The sequence below is a fragment of the Syngnathoides biaculeatus genome, chromosome 21 (genome assembly GCF_019802595.1).
Source record: "Syngnathoides biaculeatus isolate LvHL_M chromosome 21, ASM1980259v1, whole genome shotgun sequence".
NCBI lineage: Eukaryota > Metazoa > Chordata > Actinopteri > Syngnathiformes > Syngnathidae > Syngnathoides > Syngnathoides biaculeatus.
The window spans coordinates 1007069-1021211 of NC_084660.1; the positions used below are offsets into that span (position 1 = coordinate 1007069).

The 14143-nt window shown below is 44.1% G+C and overlaps 2 long non-coding RNA genes and 4 other non-coding genes across 11 annotated transcripts in view; 2 read left to right on the forward strand and 4 right to left on the reverse strand.

The window, feature by feature from the left end:
* LOC133494396 (uncharacterized) overlaps nt 1-14143 on the reverse strand; it is a 322682-nt gene that overhangs the window by 287013 nt on the left and 21526 nt on the right. The window lies entirely within an intron of this gene.
* The window catches only part of LOC133494398 (uncharacterized), an 86795-nt gene that overhangs the window by 40053 nt on the left and 32599 nt on the right, over nt 1-14143 (forward strand). The gene's annotated exons all lie outside the window — the stretch shown is intronic.
* trnak-cuu (transfer RNA lysine (anticodon CUU)) lies at nt 3353-3425 on the forward strand. The gene has a single exon. It is a non-coding gene; the product is annotated as a tRNA-Lys (tRNA).
* trnak-uuu (transfer RNA lysine (anticodon UUU)) lies at nt 7879-7951 on the reverse strand. Its single transcript has one exon. It is a non-coding gene; the product is annotated as a tRNA-Lys (tRNA).
* Nucleotides 9320-9391, reverse strand: trnae-cuc (transfer RNA glutamic acid (anticodon CUC)). Its single transcript has one exon. It is a non-coding gene; the product is annotated as a tRNA-Glu (tRNA).
* Nucleotides 13831-13994, reverse strand: LOC133494971 (U1 spliceosomal RNA). Its single transcript, XR_009793465.1, has one exon. It is a non-coding gene; the product is annotated as a U1 spliceosomal RNA (small nuclear RNA).

The following is a 14143-nucleotide window of genomic DNA, read 5'->3' on the forward strand; positions in this document are numbered from 1 at the left end:
ATTATCAGAATGAGCATTCCATGTTTCAAACAAGTTTTCTGGGGTGATGGGAGGCTTTCAATTTTCTCCATTTTTGCCTTTGAGCAAGTTGGGCTTTCTGGCGAGCGACTTTTTCACTCCCAACTCTGGTGAAGATGTAGCACGCCTTCTCTGGAAATATCTTTCCACGTCATTCTTTTTACAACTGGACAACTTGTCATTGCGAAGCAGACATGGAGGCAAACCTTCTGCGTTATCCCATTTGCAATCCATCACACACGCGGCGCTTTTTTTGTGAGAGGCACCTGCCACGCCGAGCTCAAATCAGCAGGCTATGACACAAATCTTTGTTGACAGAAATGTTGGGATCAAATATTTATTCCACACATTTTTACACCATTAGAAAACGTGACGAATGTTTGTGTCATCCTTGTCGTCCTGCAGAAATCACATTGGAAAAAAAAATTCTCCCATCTTTTTCCATTTTCATACATTTGTGAAAAAGCTCCAGGAGCTGCAGTTTGCCAACCCCTGATCTGAGCTGCTCTCTGAACTTCAGTCTGTGCAGTCGAAACAGCTTTGAATTTCTAATTTTACCTCGTTGCTCCACTTTTTCACTGATTTTACCAAAGGATGATCACACTTAAATTCTGGCCTCTCTGTCGGGTTAGGGTTATTCAGTCGATTAAGTAGTGATCAAAGCAACGTGGGGCAGCACGGGGAATGGTACGATATGCGTTTTTTATTGTGGTATAGCAGTGATCCAAAGTGTTATTTTCTGTTGTCCGACATTCGATGCCTTGCTCGTATTTAGGGATTCGTGGTTGAGTTTAGCTTGGTTAAAATCTCCGAGAATAATCAGAAGTTAGTCTGGGTATTTTTTCTCAATCTCGTTTACTTGTTCGGTGAACGTTAGCAGTGCTGCCTTTATGCTAGCTTGGGGCAGAATGTAGACACTGACGTGTCTAAACGAGGCAAACTCACATTGCGAGTATCATAACTTACAGTTCAAGAACAGTGACTCCAAATGAAGACTGTAGTGTGTGCTGAGCTGTTATATCCGTGCACCATTTCTCATTGCGATGGAAGCATATCGCACCGCCTTTTGTTTTCTTCACCAGCTCTGCGATAAGATCCACCCGATGAACGAATGGCGGATTTTGTTATAGCTCCATGGGGAGCGTGTTCACACAGCAGAGTCTTGGTGAAACTCTGGGATGTTTGTAATTTACTGAGCAGATCTTTTGACACAGAGGACCAGGTGATCTAATGTTAAAAACGTGGCCCAAAATATCCATCCATCCATTTTCTTTGCCGCTTATCCTCATGAGAGTCATGAGGAGTGCTGGAGCCTATCCCAGCTGTCAACGGGCAGGAAGCAGGGTACACCCTGAGCTGGTTGCCAGCCAATCGCAGGGCACATAGAGACAGACAGCCGCACTCACAATCACACCAGGGGCAATTCAGAGTGTCCAATTCATGTTGCACGTTTTTGGGATGTGGGAGGAAACCCCCGCAGGCAGAGGGAGAACATGCAAACTCCACACAGCCAACGCTTTTTCCAGCTGATTCGCCGTGCCGCCAGCCCAGAAACTACTGAGTAAAATTCGGCATCTTCTGACCATAAATTGTCAGTAACCATTTTCTTAATTATTCTATTGAAATACTCTGCCCAGTTCAAATTGACTTCCTTTTACAACTAAAAATTTTATCTTATATACTGGTTCTATACAGTCCATTCATCCGACAAATTCATCTTAATTCGAAGTAAAGATGATAATTTTCGACTTGATCCCAGAACAATAGATTTTTCATGTTTGAGATTTTTGATCCACATTTATTTCACATCCAATCGAAGGCTAAATCCAACTCAGAAATTAGAACCTTGGCTAGCTGTAAAATATTTCCTCCATAAATGTGGTGTCGAAGGATCAGCACAAATTTGCACTTTTGCTTTATCCAAACAACTCATGAGTGAAAATGGAGGAGGCGACAGGGGAGGTCCAAGGAAGCTCCTCTGCAGCCCACCACAATTTAGCTATTTGGAATTTGAGAGCCCTTTTTTTTTAAATAAACTCTAGAGTTGTTGATGAATAATGACTGTAAAAATGTGATGGCCTTCATTTCAAATTCAGAGTCAACATGTCTAACAAACTGTAATGAAATTGGTTTAAAAATAACCTGTGATCGAGCTAGCCAGGATTCGAACCTAGAATCTACTGATCCGAAGTCAGACGCATTATACATTACACCACTAGCCCAGTGGTCGAGTGAAGCAGTCTGCAAGCCCATGTGTATTATTGTTACTCACACGCAATGCTCAAAAGCAGCAGTACTAAAAAAGTACAACTGCAGGGATGCATTCCTGCCAGGACCCAGAACTGAAGTGGGCTTGCTGCAGCCACAACGTAGAGTACTAACCACTGCACAATCACACGTTGTCTCGAAAACCTGTCACGAAAGCTGTCTGTCGAAATCTGTTTACTGGCGAGGGTGAAAGGAGAACCTGCAGGACTTTGCACCAACACTCCACCGAAACAATGTAAGAGGCTGGGTCGGAATTAAACTCTCGATCAAGAAGATCAACAATTTCCGGCTTTTGCCCAAAGTTTGCTGGGAAAGACGAGAGCACTCCAGTAACCCTTGGCAGGACAAATTGGAAAATGGATGCATGTGTTTTATACCAATGCATGAAAGCAAAACTTGGACGTCATCTTCATAGCAGTCGGAAATATATAAGGGCATTGGTGGTATAGTGGCAAGTATAGCATCCTTCCAAGCAGGTGACTTGGGTTTGATTCCGGATGGAAACTCTTGTGGTGATCTGGAGGCTTTTTTTTTTTTCCTGGCCACCCCTGGGTCAGCGCTCTGTTACATCGCCTTATTGACAATGGTCTCCAGTCCCTTCACTAATCGGCATAGAGCACACAATGTGGGGCTTCCGTTCGCAAATTTGGCTACAGAACACATTACGCATTCATACACAAAAAAAAAAAAAAAAAAGCCTGCAACACTGTAAAAAATTGCAAACACGTTTTGTTTCGTTTTTGTCACATATGACTCACTGGGTAGCCAGCTGTTATGATTGTTCTCGTCAGATCAACGTCTGCTGGATGCCTGGGTGGGTCGACATGGATCGTCTGGCCCAGCTCCATGATACCTTCTGAGCATGTTAGCATTTCACTCTATGTGTGTGTTTATGGATGTGTGTGAGTGGTGAGTGTGTGTCTGTATGTGTGTAATTGAAAAGAGGATGATGTGTGTGTGCATTTATACACTCCATCTCCATGGCAATAGGGACGCTGTCAAATGAAGTTGAAGTAGCATTAAACAGCGAAGGTACCACAAGATGTATGTGTGTCACAGATTCTATGCCCGGCTAGCTCAGTCGGTAGAGCATGAGACTCTTAATCTCAGGGTCGTGGGTTCGAGCCCCACGTTGGGCGACCGGCTTTTGGAGTTGATGACATTTATCAAATGATTCACCAGATATCCAAATCTACCCACTTGGAATATCTTTGATTGAGCTTCTCAGCCATCCACCTCTCGGTAATATGCGAAAGTTGAATTGAGGCAACGGGACTCTATCGTATCCTTAAAAGACCTGACATCTTCACCCAAGCATTTGCACATGATGCACGGCCACACACTCTTCTTCCCAGTGTACCTTGCACCTCCCCCCTCCGCTCTTAAAGGGGTACACTCATAATTACATTTGCTACAATCCTTACACACCTTATCAATGTGATTTATAATGACAGCGTGCTTATGTGCCGCCCACCATCAGATATTTTTAGACATAAAAACATGCCTCGGTTGGCAAGCATTGTTGGCGAGCGCACATAAGTGGGGAGAAATGAAAAAAATTAAACCTGCAGACCAGCTGATTGTGAAAACTTGGAACACACTTCCCGTCACATACCACACACTGCGGCGTGTGAGTATTGCTGTACTGAGAATGTTTGGCTCGACCAATGGATATGAAAAGTCTCACATTTAATAAAACATGAAGACTAATCTGTCTGGACCTTTAGTGAGAAAGAGAGAGAGGATCATTCTGACTGAGGATCATGGTCTCAGGTTTGGAGGTGCTGATTCTCACCCCAGCTGCTCCACACTCAGTGAGCGTTGGCGATCACGGCTTGATGAAACTAACAGAACCACATCATCTACAAAGAACAGAGAAGCAATCCTGAGCCACCAAACCAGGCCTCCATTTGTTGTTTTATTCAATATCCATGTAAAAAAAAAAAAAAAAAAATCAAGAAATGGTGATTCATTGGCCGGCACGGTGGAACAGCTGTTAAGCATATGCCTCACAGTTCTGAGGACCCGGGTTCAATCCCAGCCCTCGCTGTTTGGAGTTTGCATGTTCTCCAAATGCCTGTGTGGGTTTTATCTGGGGACTTCGGTTTCCTCCCACATCCCAAAAACATGCAACATTAATTGGACACTCTAAATTTCCCCTAGGTGTGATTATGAGTTAGGCTGTTTATTTGTACGTGCCCTGCGAATGGCTGGTAACCAGTTCAGGATGTACCCCGCCTCCTGCCCGTTGACAGGTGGGACAGGCTCCACCATTCCCCATGACCCTTGTGAGGATAAATGGCTAAGAAAATTGATGGGATGGATGTTTTGAAGAATGAATCCTCCTTTCTGAAAACCTCCTTTCAGTGTTCTGTCAACTTGAAATCACTGTTTAAGTACGCAAAAAGGTGCCACCGTATTTCAGCATAAACAACGAACATAATGACATTTGTGGAGACACTTTCCGGGGAGGTAATACTTTACATACACATGCAAAATAATTAAATGAGAAAATAAGGAAGAGCTTAACTTTCTTGTGGCCGAAATCATGCCTTGTCCCCAGCGTCATGTGAGAGCCAATGAGATAATAGCAGTGTAGAACCTGGATTGACAAGGACATGGCTGTGGTGGGATTTGAACCCATGCCTCCTAAGAGACTGGAACCTAAATAAAGCACCCTGGACCGCTTGGCCACACTACCTGGCCTGAGGGTTGGATGGAGGAACAATAATTTTTATAATGTAAAACCAGACCGGCTCCAGTATTCCTGGTTATATTAAAATTCAACATGGAAGATGTGGAAAAGATATTTGTGAAATCACGATGAAATCAGTTGCATGAGAATCTAACGCGACACCCTGTGAAGAAAGAACAGGACATGAAAATTCAGGACAAGGACAGGGGAAAAAGCATGCAAGACAAAGATCATGAACCCAACATGACAACAGGAATGTGATGGGACTGACTCTGTGAATTATAGAAGTGTATAGAACAAGAATATTAGTGGGTTAATATAAAAGCTCATCAAGTATACATTAGTTGTTAGAATATATGAGTAGCGCCACACCCAGTAAAAGAATCCCAAGTGTGTGCCTACAGACACAAGGAAGTAAATTCACACCAGTGTGCACGCAGAAAGACTGACGAGAATATTTAAAAACTGCTGTCTGCAAAATGGAGGTGAAGGACCTGACACAATATATTGAGGATGGAAACCAGGAACAGGGGTAAACCCGAGAGCAACCCTGTGGACAGGACACATCCCATGACGAGGGAGCCAGGGTGGTCCCCCCCTTCCCTCCACGAGTCACCCCACCAAATGGCCACTGACAGTGGATGGACCCCACCCCCAGAAGAACAGAAACCCCCCTACAACCTGCAGGGCCCGAAATTGAGTCAGTCTTGGCCCAGCCCGAGGACAGGATAAAAGAACTTATTTGTTGGAAAGGGGGAGGGGGGGGGCAGACAGGGGCACCTGACAATAGAACGATGAGGGAGCCAGGGAGCACGCATGGGCCATGAGAGGGGGCCCATGGAGCACCGTCATGTAGCTAAGTATGAAACCAACCACGATGACTGCCTGGTCCCCCGTTTGCAGTCATTGGCCCTACCCCATGAATCAGTGCCCCATCATCCCCACACACAGAACCTGGTCCGACTGCCGCAGCCTCCCAACCCATCACCCCCAGGACCTCCAACCCCCACTCCCCTGTCCACATCCACGACCCTACCTTGAGTGTGAGAGGTGAACCTGTCCCGATTGATCTTTCTTCAGATTCCCATCGAAAGAAAGTAAAAGAAACAGGTGGCTGCTGCTCATAAGGTACAGTAACTAAATCACATGGTATATGCCTGCTAAAGGATGTACAACAGTACTTACTTCAAATATCCCCATATACACTTACTCATCCATGTAAATGTCTTGGTACGTGTCCCAGTATTGGCCTGAAACACAATTGTATATCGCTAAAACTGGCTCAGCACTTTGCTTGAGTGACGATCGGACAATTTTCCGCTGACACTGGGATTTAATACGTCTACGACGCAAGGTGCCACCAAACAGACAACATTACATAACGTGTACATTACGTACTGAAGACAATTTTACTTACTTCACTTTCATTATTTGCTTAAATATGACCTTATACATTTAATCAACAGATAAAATCTCGTCCATTTGCTTATCAGACAAGGATTTGTTGTGGAGCGAGGGGGCTGTTCTTGATCTTTGTACCTCCTCTCCCAGGCGTTGTCGTGGAGACGAACGACACCAGATAAGGAGCGGAAAGTCAGCATCCCGGCCCACAACCAGACTGCGGGGCGTCAGCCACTTTTTCCGTGGACCCATACATCTAAAAACCTTGTGTTACCGGACAGCTCTTGTCTTCTTCTTCTTGGGCTATCCTGCCAGAAGACAACCGTCTCGTGTGCGGCAGATACCGAGTTAAGACCCGGATGTCTGTATTGCACATTCCTTTGTCATAAATCCATTTGCTGTTAACTTTGTCTCATCATTGGTCATCTCTTCCTCGATCAGCGAACACGTGCAGGGTCCAAACTCGCAAATCCGTACAGTACTCTTACCTCTGCCGCACCTTTGGTAGGTATACTTCCAGTATGCTGCAAAACAACATTTATGACCCTCGAAAATGCCATCAGTTAAAACATGCTTCCCAGGCAAAATTCAAATCAGTTGTGGTGTTGGAGAGAGCAGCTGCGAAAGAATTCAACCTCAGTGACTCTTTGGTTGGGAAGTGGAGGAATTAAAAAAATGAACTCCCAGTGAAGTTGGGGAAAGACTGTAGTTAAAAGCTGGACCACCACCCCAGTCAAATAATCCAGAGGGATTGTCAGAGATTTCCACACAATGTTGCAGAGGCGGAGGGTTCAAGACAACAAGGCACAAAAGGAAGGTAATAACACCTGTTACCTCGGATTGCTTGAACAGGGAAGCTGAGCCAAATCATCAACCAAAATCAAGAATTTGAACACTGCACCCTCAAATTAAAAGTCTGACACTCTAACAAATGAGATATGCAGGGTCGACGTTGTGATAATTAACATCTCAATGTTGCAGAGGTGTGCCAACAAAAACCTGTGGATTTTCAAAAATCTCAAAGTTTTCCAAAAACACACAATTGAACACCCGAACAGGAGCTTGACACGAGACAATCACGTCAAGAGTCTGATGCTTTCTCGACTGCGTTACTCCGATGTATGATTTCAGCATGACCCATAACCAGGTAATGTGTCTGAAACTGGCAATGAGCCATTGCGAGAAAAGCAATGTGAAGTTCCAGTCAAGAATCTGGGGTAAATGATCATCGAATGATCATCGAAAGTCAGGGAGATGTGTCCACTTGAAATGGATGAGAAGCCACAAAATTTACTCACATTACTTTCGGGAAGGTAAAACCATTCGAGAAATGGACTGAAAGTCAATATCAACGTGATCCCTTAACATATTCTATTGAACTCTCTGTTGGTTGAATACTTCATTTCAGGGAGAGGTTGTGTGGTTGGGTCTGGTGAGGAGACAGACTCAAAACTAGACTGCACAGATCAGAAACTCTCACTGTTTATAAGTTTGATTGCCTGAACAAGGACTTGAACCCTTGACCCTCAGATTAAAAGTCTGATGCTCTACCAACTGAGCCACTCAGGCCACATGTTGTTTCTTTTTCAATTTCAATTTATTAGTATTTAAACACATAGCAGATTCCTTGACCACAATGCTCCTCCAAAATCCGAGCGTCCACTTCCCAGTGGCAGATAGGCAGATATATTTTTGCCTTATGAATGGAATGGAAACAACAACAACAACAACTCAAAGCTATGATGCTGTGCAATGGGAGGGAATGTAACCTTAAAATGACGTTGTTTCTTCATAATGGCAAATATACTTTTTAAAAAATTGATGGTAAAATCCATTCATCCATCCATTTTCTGAGGCACATATCCTCACGAGAGTGGAGAAAGTTCTGGAGTCAATCCCCGCAGCCCTTGAGGATGAGCATGCTCCACCCTGAACAGGTTTCGAGCCAATCGCAGGGCACATGGAGACAGACAACAGTCGCACTCACACTCACACCTTGCAGCAATTTAATGAATGTTTTTGGAATGTGGCAGGAATCCCGAGTGCCCGGAGAAAACCCACTGAAGCCAACGCTTTACAACTGTGCCACCATGCTGCCTCCTGTTGGTTTTCTCATACTGGACTAATATCCTGTATGCACAACATATCAACCTTTCCCCTCATCATCATGTCAACCAACTCCTGAGCTTTTCCTCTTCTAGTCCCAACATTCAAAGTCCCTACATTCAGTTGGAGGGTCTGTGCATTCCTCTTCTTCTTCTGCCGATGAATCCGCTTTCCTCTTCTTCTTTGTCTTCGACACACAGTAGCTGAATTTCTATCAACGCCCTGCAGGTTCGCAGTGCCGGGGACGGGCGATGTTTATCCAGGCCACGACTGATCCGGTATGATATTCTTCCGATGAACGCTCATCTTTCTTCGCCACAGTTTTACGCCAGATGCCCTTCCAGACTCAACCCTCTGCATTTATCCGGGCTTGGGGCCGGCCTACAGATTGCTCTTGCTTGTGCCCCCGTAGGGCTGCATTGAAGACATTCGACATAACAACCTGAGTTTCAAATTTCAGCCTTATCACTCGATGTTATATTCTTTTCCCCGGCAAGACATTCTCAAATATTCTTCTTTTAAAACAACCCCGACTCCATTTCTCTTCCTATCTACACCATGTTGAATTAATCGAACACCGTATTCAACCGACAGTACTTGAATTTTCAGCAGCACCCTGCAAGTTTACAGTGCCAGGGGGGGATGTGGTCAACACACGAGACCAGAATGTACATTTGTTTTGCAAAGTTTTGAACTGGACAAACTCAACGACACTATGTTCTGGATTCATCCAGCTGTGTGACCAGCTGAAAGTGTACACTTTATTGGTCAGGGGACATAAGATTGAAAGGATTAATTCATGTGAACACACTTGGCTAGAACCAAACAACATTCCCTGACCGGGAATCGAACCCTGGCCATAGCAGTGAGAGTGCTGAATCCTAACCACTAGACCATCAGGGACTTCTGTAGGTTTTTTGCTCCAGCATGCCTGTGAAACATGTGAGGATAAGCGGTGCAATTGCTGAATGGATAATGCATTGCAAGAATTGTTGATTCTTGTCTCTGTGACCTGATTTTGCAAATTACACTTTAAAAAAAGTAATGCATAGCTACTGCACATATTATTTGATATGTGAACAGATGAGCGGATTGAGTTTGAAAAGGATGACCAAACCCTCAAAGTGGGGGTGTGTAGGGGTGGATTTTATGACACTTTCTTACATGGATTTTCTTTGTGTTTTAAGAACAGATCTCTAAAAATTTAACAACTACTTCGCATCAGCGATCGAAGATATTCAAAGTTTTAAGAGACCTTAACTCTCTGCTTAAACCACACCTTTTCATGGTGTTGCTTGGGGTTTATATGACTGTGTCACAGTGTCACAGATAGGGCCACATTCTGAACCATTCATCTATTTTCTTAGCCGCTTATCCTCACAAGGGTTGGGGGAGTGCTGGAGCAATTCCCAGCGGGAAACGGGCCGGAGGCGAGGTTACACCTTGAACTGGTTGCCAGCCAATCGCAGGGCACATGAAGACAGACAAGAGTCAAACTCACAATCACACCTAGGGACAATTTAAAGTGTCCAATTAATATTGCATTTTTGGGATGTGGGAGGACAACAGAGTGCCCAGAGAAAAGTCACATAGGTACAAGGAGATCATGCAAACTCCATTCAGGGATTGAACCCAGGTCCTCAGAACTGGAAGAACAAAACGTTCGAGCTAAACAAACCATGGCAAACTCTGAACTAGCCGACCACATTTGTGGAAGGGCTGTAATTCTCTTCCTGTGTAACGATGGCCCAAAAGTACCACTGTCAGTTGAAAAGCAGGAAACAGGTCATCATTGAGCGAGGCAGGACCGGTGATTTCTTTTAATCAAAATGTTGAGCAAATAACTCTTCAACTTGTGGCCACAATATTATATGAGAACAACTGAATATTATTCCAGTTGCACGGTGGAGCAATGGCATCCCAGTTCTGAGCTCCAGGGTTCAAACCCCATCCCCACCTGTGTGGTGTTTGCATGTTCTTCCCATGCCTGAATGGGCACTCTGGTTTCATCCCACATCCCCAAGATATGATGCATTAATTGGATACCCTAAATTGCCCCCAAGTGTGATTGTGAGTCCGACTGTTGTCCGTCTCCAGGTGCCCTGCGATTGGCTGGCAACCTGTTCAGGGTGGAGCATGTCTCCTCCTCGAGGACTGCTGGCCAGCAGCCAGCCTCTCGCAAAAACCCAGTTTTCAGCATTCAATGTGAAAAACTGACGGACAATGCAGCTGTCATTGTCAGAATGTTTAATGAGACAGTGAGTGCAAATGACATTATTTATTGACTGCGTAGATATTGCATGGTGAAAGGCCAAACTATGAAGGTGAGAGATGACAATCATTTGCTGTTGCTCAAGGTCAAGCCAGAGTTGCCGCCAGGACTGTTCTGTCAGGACGATCAAAATGCGAACCGCAGATGGAAGCAAGTACAGTATCTGGCTGATGTCTTCTGGAAACGTTGGTGTAAAGAATACCTCACACAGCTTCAAGAATGTCAAGGATGGTCTACGCCTGGAAGAAATCTTTGTGTTGGCGATGTGGTGCTTGTTATGGTTGATACATCACCCAGAAATTCTTGGCCACTTGCAAGAATTGTGGCAACTTACCCTAACAAGAACGGGTTTGTTCGTTAAGTGAAAGTCAACACAAATGAGCTTTGTCAGCCAGTAACAAAGATGTCTTCTTCAAGAGACTGAAAATATTTTTTATAGGTTAAAGCCTGTTTTGTGTCTTTTTCTACTTTTTTTCTACTGGATGTAAAATTTGTCCAGGGATCCTTGACTCAAGCACAAACAGTACATAGTAAAATGCTTAATGAGTGGAATATTTATTTTGAAACTAGGAGAGGTCTTCTTCAAAAAGAGGAAGAAACCTCAGCAGAACCTTGAAACTCAAAAGGAGATTGCAGGAACAAATCCCACTCTATCTCATGTGCTCTGCAAGCAAATTTCCCTGTTTTGCCAAGAATACAAGAAAAGAAAATTACCAAATTAATTCAAAATGAATTCAACAGACAACCGAGAGGGAAATGGAGAATGTGGGCATTAACCTCACCACCTCATGCGAAGTGAGCGCTCCACTACCTGAGCGAATTCCCACATTTCCCCCCAAAACAACTACAAAAGAACTGAACTGACTCAAAAAGGAAACTCCAGCACACAACTCGAAGTCAAATGTGGGTATCAAACCTACTCCCACTCACCTGCTAAGCGAGGGCTCTTCCTCTTAAGCTGGTTCCCTTGTTTTCCTGAAAACAACATCCATCCATCCATTTCCTCAGCCGCTTATCCTCATGAGGGTCGCGGGAGGGCTGGTGCTGATCCCAGCTGTCAACGGGCAGGAGGCGGGGTTGCCAGCCAGTCGCAGGGCACATTGAGACAAACAGTCACACTCACAATCACACCTCAGAGCAATTTAGAGTGCCCAATTAATGTTGCATGTTTTGGGGATGTGGGAGGAAACCGGAGAAAACCCATCTAGGCACAGGGAGAAAAAACTCCAAACAAGCAGGGTCAGGACCGAACCCAGGACCTCAGAACTGTGCTCCACTGTGCCACCCCTTAAAAGAACAACAGCAAAAAAAAGCATGAGAAAAAAATACTTTTCAAATTGGACTTTGTACATTCACACATGAAGCTGGCATCACCTCTGTTGGCAACTTATTCCATTTGCGTGCAGCATCAAAGCGAAAAGCATCACCTTGCCCGTGAGGAAGTTGTTGATCCACTGGGAAATGGCAGGCGAGACGCTGAGCTGGAGAAGTTTGGAGGAAAGAAGTTCACGGATTACTGTTAAACGCAGAACCATGAATTCTGCTCTTTACAAGAAAAGGCTGGTGGTGAATATTCACCCATCATTTTGTGATCTCAAATCGAAGCCCACTTGGGTTCTGTAGCAGGACAATGATCCAAAACACACAAGCGAATTACAGTAACTTCTGAACACCTTTAAAAACAAAATTAATGTTGTGAGTGGTTTAGTCAGTCAGTCTTGATTTCAATTAAATGTATTGGCATGATCTTAAAAAAGCTGTTCATGTTGAATTAAGACAAATCTATAAGAAAGAAGAAAAATATCTCCAGAGACACGTAAGGACTAGTAGGCCACAGTGAGAATTGAACTCACGACCCCTGGTTTACAAGACCAATGCTCTTTTTGCATTGTTTCATCGCTTTAATCAGGGTAATTTGACCAATTTAACAGGTGAATTTAAAATGTTGTTTTTAATGATGATTTTATTTCTTCTGCAAAAATGTAAGTAGGGTTAGTAAATGAAGGAACTGACATCGACAAGTTTGGAAAGAGTTTCAAAGGCCATTTCTAAATCTTTCGGAGTCCAGCGAACCAAAGCAAGAGCAACTATCCTCAAATGGAAAAATCATGGAACAGTGGTAAACCTTCCCAAAAGTGGCCGGCCTACAAAGATTACCTAAAAAACAGCAATGGCGATCCAGGATGCCACAAAGTAACTCTAGACAACTTCAAAAGAACTGCAACCCTCCCTTTCCTCAGTTGATAGTCTTAGAAAGAAATAGAAAGTGCACGTGGATGAGGTGGTGTCCTCCAGCCTCACCTTGCCCGTGAGGAAGTTGTTGATCCACTGGGAAATGGCAGTCGAGACGCTGAGCTGGAGAAGTTTGGAGGAGAGAAGTTCAGGGATTACTGTTAAACGCAGAACCATGAATTCTGCTCTTTACAAGAAAAGTCTGGTGGTGAATATTCACCCATCATTTTGTGATCTCCAACTGAAGTCCACTTGGGTTCTGCAGCAGGACAATGATCCAAAACACACAAAAAAATTTACAGTAACTTCTGAACACCTTTAAAAACAAAAATAATGTTGTGAGTGGTTTAGTCAGTCAGTCTTGATTTCAATTAAATGTATTGGCATGATCTTAAAAAAGCTGTTCATGTTGAATTAAGACAACTCTATAAGAAAGAAGAAAAATATCTCCAGAGACACGTAAAGACTAATTTCCAGTTATAGAAAATGAGTTCAGTTGTTGCTCCCGAGGGTGGCCCAACTAGTTATTACGTTTAGGGGGCATTACTTTGTCACACACCCAAGTAACTTTGAATATTCTTTTCTTCTAATAACTGAAATCATCATTAAAATTAGCAAATTCAGTTCACTTTGGCACAGTGATGCAGCGATGGCCTCAAAATTCTGAGGTTCACTCCCAGCCCCGTCTGTCTATGTTCTCCCCGTGCCTGCGTGAGTTTCCTCCCACTTAGCAAAAATATGAGACATTAATTGGATACTAAATTAACTCCATTGCATAAAGGTGTGACTGGCTTCTGCCGGTACATCCAGTTTCTTAACATTGGTATTGACATGAGATCAGGGGAGAGCGCGAACGCAGTCCCCCACTACCAGAACTTATGCAGTCGAGATTCCCACATTTGGGGAATTCGCAGGGGTCAGCACAACCCAAGTGCAATGGTTGAGCCTCACCCTGGGAGAACCACCTTCTTGATCATGGTATCTCCCCTGCCAGGTAAGTATGAGACAAACTGGCGGGAGCACGCAAGTCACACCCGGTCACGCTAAATCAAGCGACGGTGTCATCACGATCACGAGAACAACCACACACACATCGGGCAAACCTTACCGCAATACATGAAAAATGATGCTTTCTATTTTTTAGTTCTAGT